This window comes from Lasioglossum baleicum, chromosome 9 (genome assembly GCF_051020765.1).
Source record: "Lasioglossum baleicum chromosome 9, iyLasBale1, whole genome shotgun sequence".
Lineage (NCBI taxonomy): Eukaryota > Metazoa > Arthropoda > Insecta > Hymenoptera > Halictidae > Lasioglossum > Lasioglossum baleicum.
This window is the reverse complement of record NC_134937.1, coordinates 6427407-6433678: the sequence shown is the minus strand read 5'-3', so window position 1 is coordinate 6433678 and position 6272 is coordinate 6427407. Positions and strand designations below refer to the sequence as shown.

Here is a 6272-nt window from a genome sequence, read left to right as displayed (position 1 = left end):
AGGACACTGCAAATACGTCTTAATATCTGTCAAGCACAAAACACCATACTTCTACATAATCACTAAACACTACACGACACACTTTCTGGAACGGTGACAGCGAATGAGAAGATGTTTCTCCGATCACGATCAAAATAATTCTGCGATTGTCACCTCGGGTTTTTTGCGAATGGTGGATTAGAGAGGTGGGGAAATGTAGCATTTGTTTATTGCACGCAGGTGTGTCGGAAGGATTTTAGGTTGAGGAGTGGGAAACTGTCAAGGAAATTCCTTTTTTTTATTATCATCGGTCGTCAATGACGTGTTTACAAGTGTATGTCCGCTCGTCGCTTCGGTTCGCTACTATAACGTCCTTTCCAGGTATACTGCTGTGCAAAAGAAAGAAGCACTAGACCATATTTGATAGAAAAGTGCACAGAACACAAACAAGAACACAGTAAGTTTTGTAAAAGGATTTCGCTGTTTATACATATATAATTGTATAGTTCTGAGAATATGTGTTATTTAATACTTAACTATCTAATACTTTAAATGCAATAAATCAATCATTGTACAATACATTCGATTCCTTTAATATGTGCTTGGATACAAAAATGTGTATAATCATTTCCAGTGAAAGCATCATTATTCTTTCAATAATTGTGAAATAAAAAACCAGGAACTAGTCATTTTACGGGCGGTGATAGGGTTTGTGTTAAATAGACGGTGTTGACGTAAAAATACTTCGACCACAATTTTCTTTGTCGTAAACAATTTTGCGGCAAATTTCTTTTACAAATGTCCACCGATTCAGAGGTGTAGATTCACCTAACCCTAGACCGGATGGACATTACTTTTTATACACACTGTATAACAGCAATTCGTTAGGTGAAATGTGACATAATTGCTAATCACAATTTGTAATCGCAGAAACGTGATCGCCATTCTCATAGAAATCATTTGCCGCGGAATCGTTCGCGAAACTTTATCAGAGGAAAGACCAGACCGTAGATTAAGCAAGCTATCGGCGGTGCTCGTTGGCGCGCTTGTTACTCGCTGTAAACATCTCCTCCCTTATCTTTGCAGGAACTGGAACTCCGTCGCGCTTTATAACTCCGATGAAAGGCCCGGGAAGTCGAGTGTAAGCAGAATGAAAGAGACACGGTTGCGAAAACGCAGGGGCAACCTTTTTCAATCTACCGTGTCCTTTCTTCTTTCTCCACTTTGCCGGATTATAATTGAGAAGTTTCCTGCGATAAGGAGACAGCTTCATTTTTCACAGATTTGTTGTTATGCAAACTGTACCATGTACCCTATTTCATTTACATAAAAAGGTCCCAGTAATGTTGATGGTTATTTCTCAGCAGATAACAATAAATACAAATAACAAATAAGTGCCATTTGGATGAACCAAACAATAAACAAGTTCCTACAATGATATCGACTAGGATATCTTCCTTTTTACCACGCTTATATTAGCTTGTTATATTTGAATTTATATGTATCAAGTTTACAAGCAAAATCGTTTGATAGAACAAATAAGTACCATTTCAATGGACCAGTCGACGAAGAAACTTCTGTAACAATGAAGGAAATTTTTTTAGTCTCTTTTTATTAAAAAAATCGTTTCATATTTACAAATAAATGCCATCATCATTAACCAAAACGTTCAACAAATTCCTATAATAATGCAGGACATCTTCCCTTTTATAAATCAATTTAAATCAATGTATCAAATTTATTCTTTTATAAGATACATCGTGTCAAGTATCAAACAAGTGCCATTTCAATGAACCAAACATTGAAAAAATTCCTACAACGATGCAGAACATTTCCCGTTGTGTGTCTAGAGGTACGTGTACATATTTATTCCTCGTTTAAATGTAGATCTTTAATAAGAAAAATCGTTCGATGTAACAAACAAGTGCCATTTTAATGAACAAATTTCTATAACGACGCATCCACGACATGGTAGTTTAAAAAAATCCAGGACACCGCACCGGTGAGAAGCGGCAGTCGGCGCACGATCCAGGCACCCTCATTACCGTCATGAGCCCCTATTACCGTCGATGACGTATAGAATGAAGTGATTAGTCGCCGGTTACCAGATTCTCTGGTATGGCTGGGTATTCTTCGCGCAAAAAGCAAGCCGAGGGGGTAGATTCCAAGGAAACGAGAGGAAGCCTTGATGCCGAGCCGTTGGTATCGCATCGAGGAAGAAGCTGAACAAAGACAGAAAAGGATTAGAACGAACGGGAGCAAAGGGGACGGAGATAGACAGAAAAGGAGAAAGAGATATCCGCCTACGAGCCGACTGGATTCCTCGGAAAGACGGTCATTGATTGATTCCTAGACTTCCAGACGGACGAGTGACTCGAGCGTTTCGTTCTTTGTTGCCTCCTCAGCCTCCTCCCACTTCTTCTTCTTCTTCTTCCCTGGCAAACAGCTACCGGGTGAAAGAAGGTACCGTTCCGTTGCCGTGATCCAGGAGATGACTGTAAATCGTCCTCAACAAGCCGAAGATCGCTGGGTCCCGTCACGGAAATATCGTCTTCAGGTTATGCTTAGAAACGCGAGTTTCTGCAACCAATTTTCTTAGAAAATAAGGTAACAACAGGTCTTCAAACATAGTGCAATTGTATTAATAATCTCGAATTTTTACTTATGATTCGAGGTAGTAAATAGGATACAATTATGCTTCAATAATTATGCCAAATTGTATTTTTATCGATTAATGTATGAAAATGGAAGCAGCTGGATATTTAACAATAAACCTACCACTACTAGTCAAATGATTAGTTTCTTTTGTCATACCGTTATCGAAATTATAAAGTTGCTTCTATTGGAAACGATTAACACGTTTCTTTATTCAAGCACGTATAATTAAAATCTCACAAAATGTAAATAAATTCAATCATGTTAATTTTAGAAAGCAATACATACCAGCTGCTTTTGGTGCTTGGTAGATTTAGATTCTTCCTCAGGATTGGTACTCAACTGAAACGAAAATAAAAATGTTATTATGGTAAATAAATTTTCCTTGTTTTCTCTCTCTGTCCAACAATTTTTCACCCTTCTATCATTCTACTCAAATCGAAATTGCCTCCATTCACAGTTGTTTTCTCCGTGCCCATCTTTGAGAACACTTTCTTCTCAAAATAACTGTGCTTCTCCGAAACATATTATTAAGAACTGGTAGTAAAATTATGAAAATGGAGGGAATATTCGTAAATCCTGAAAATAGATCTAATTTCAGGATTTAATTAGGCTAGAGAGGACTTTACAATTAGTACAAGACATTTCTAGATTCCAATCACATCAGATGAAGATTTCAGATAGAATGATCTACGTATGGTTTATAAAATGGTTCAGAATTTTTGGTTCGTCGTAGTATTTTCTCGATTTAATCGTCGCTCGTGGTCGTCACTACCAGCATCTTTGCCACGATTGCATCAGGGGAGACTGTAGACTTTGTTACGAGCTCCTCCTCGACCTAATGCATCTCACGGCAATTCCTTCTTAATTAGCGTCGCGTTTTCCATGAAGTTTTTGCGGTACATTATAAATCCTGGTTTAAAATTCAAGGCAACGTGTATGGGACTTCGAACAATTCTTTTTGTGCGCGAGGAAAGATTCGTTTGTAGAAATAATTGGAAAAGTTTCCTTAGCGCTCATGTTGTGGGAGCTGAGTTGAAAACTTACATGGAAACGAACATGGGGATCATGTTATGAGAACAGTACCGCTTCACAAGAGTCAAAATCAACTTTATTCAACGAAAAGATGTTTGCAATTCTAAAAGGGCTGGTTTCTGAACTCTCGGTTAAAGAAACAATTTTATTAAATATTACAATCGAGGATGTACGAACAATTAGACGTTATGTCATGAATTACTTGAGGTAATCATTGAGGTAAGATGATGTATATAGTGAAAAACAATAAAATCACAATCAGGGATCATGGCTGTTATAAGTTATAACTTATAACCAAAAAGAAAACAAGTATTTCATCGACTGAAATCGTAATTGGTTACAAATAAGGATTATAAGTAACCGAAAATTTGTTGTCTTGTTGGTAAATGTTATCGTTGAGAGAAATTAATTTCCATCACATATAACAGTTATTAATGAGAGAAATTTATTTCGATCGCTCATAACAGTTATCGATGAGAAAAATTTATTTCGATCGCTCGTAACAGTTGTCGATGAGAGAAATTTATTCCCGATCGCTCATAATAATTATCGATGAGAGAAATTTATTTTGATAGCTTATAACAGTTGTTGATGAAGGAAATTTGTAATAGTTATTATTAAATAGTACAACTTTCAAATGGTAGACAATCAATTATTTTATAAATTTTTTATTCGTAAAATTAATTGCTACAACAAAATTTAATATGGTTTGTTGATTCGTCTTGTTGTACAAAACCTTCTCAATGAATTTCACAGGCTTGCTCCATCCGAAAAAGAGTAGACAACTTAATAATTAAATAGGCAACTAAAATGAATTTTCTCATCAATAATTATTATGAACAAGTGAAAAGAAATTCGATCATCGATAACTGCTTTGAGCAATCGAAAGAGTTTTTCTTCATCGACAACAGTTATCGAGGAGGAACCAATTTTTTTGATACTATAACTGTTATTTGTAACCAAAAAGAGAATTAGAATTTTTTTCAGTATATTTTGGCAACATTATCTTAAATTTCAATAATAATAAACTTTTTATTAATGATTTTTATCGTATAAAATTTTAGAATAACTGTTACTTATGTACCTGATCACAATTATATTTGAAAATCTTGTAATCTTGTGTACAGGCTATTTCACCTAACATAGACCATGTATATTTCGCTTATCTTTTATAGAGGAAAACTATGTTGAGTGTATATAGTTCTAGCAGTAGTTCATGAACATTTTATTACGCTGTCATGAAAAATAGTGGACATCTAAACATTTATATACGGCACATTTTTGTGTATAAAACGTCGTGTCTGAATTTAGTCGTTGTTTTTCGTTGCATAAAATTATTTTCTTGCATTTGGAAATGAACTGTCTAATTGTTTGGTAAAAAGAGCTTATACATTAATGGAAAACGGCATTATCCAGGCAATAAATCAGCCTGGTTCGACTTCCACCGCGACTGCTATTATAATCGCCTGGTTCGCGCGGCGAAAATTTCGAGCGAAATAAAAAAGTGATTGTTGGCGCGGGTGAAAGAATCGCCGCAACAATGACCCCATCAGCGACGTAATAACATGTGATTAATAAACGTCGAGCCGTTCGATATCAGGCTCGCCACTTTCGGTGTCGATTATTGTACGTACGGCTGAAACGCGACCAGCGCCGCAGATCGTGAAGGAGGTAATTGAAACGATCCCGGAATTATCGTTCGCGGGGTGTGTCCACGGAGATTTAAACGCGCGAGAATAATTGAGCTCACTGACCTGACGAGTGGAAAATATTTCTATTGATTAATTGAGATTTCGACTTAGCTAATGAGATCGAGGCACGAGATAGACCCCGCGTCGAATCAACTTCTAACGAGGGTGGAATTGAATCGACGCGAGTCTGATTGAGGATTGAAATCTATGCGAACCTTTCCATCGTTAGAACGGAAATAATAGTTGAATGGAAAATATATGTACCTGTTGATTTACAATACCGGCAGCACGATACAAGACTTTCACTTCGCATGATTTTTACACTGTCGTTCGAAATTAGCGAACGATGCCTTCGTCGACTAATGACTGTCATATTTATTGTTTCTTTCTGTTTTCGTCTATAATAAAACCTTAAATTGTTATATTAGTTGTTTCATTTATTTCCTCCTGCAATTTTGTGTGTCTACTGCTCTAAGTAGATTCTTGCGTTGCACATTTCAATTTCATGTATCAAAACAAAATGAATTGATCCATATTCTTTAGTCAATGCCAGTGTTGGACAAATTTCATTTTGAATAAAAAATAATAAATAAACGTGTGATTTTATATAATTGCAAATAATAACTAAATTTTTTATTGAAATGAAAGTAATTTAAATAATTCCAGAAGTGATCTATTTACTATTTCATATTTGCAAATAACAGATTATTTATTATTTGGATTGAGGTGGAAATCAAATGAATAGTTTTTGGTCTTCAACCTTTGTCAGCAACCTTTTCAGGTATATCGCCAGTGGTCGGACCCGTCCGGAGGGCCCACCTGCCTATAAAAAAATACAATTCAATTTATTATTTGTCAATACAAATAATATTTGAAATTGTATTTGTAAATAACAATTAACTTTATTATTTT

At 35.7% G+C, this 6272-nt stretch overlaps 1 long non-coding RNA gene across 1 annotated transcript in view; it reads right to left on the bottom strand.

Annotated features, from left to right (window-relative positions):
- Positions 1–586: 586 nt before the first annotated feature.
- The window catches only part of LOC143211915 (uncharacterized), a 135975-nt gene continuing 130289 nt past the window's right edge, over positions 587–6272 (bottom strand). The window contains exons 4-6 of the long non-coding RNA XR_013009568.1: positions 2923–2976; positions 2287–2559; positions 587–2201 (exon numbers count right to left, since the gene is read on the bottom strand). This is a non-coding gene — a long non-coding RNA (uncharacterized LOC143211915). The remainder of the gene's footprint in view (positions 2202–2286; positions 2560–2922; positions 2977–6272) is intronic.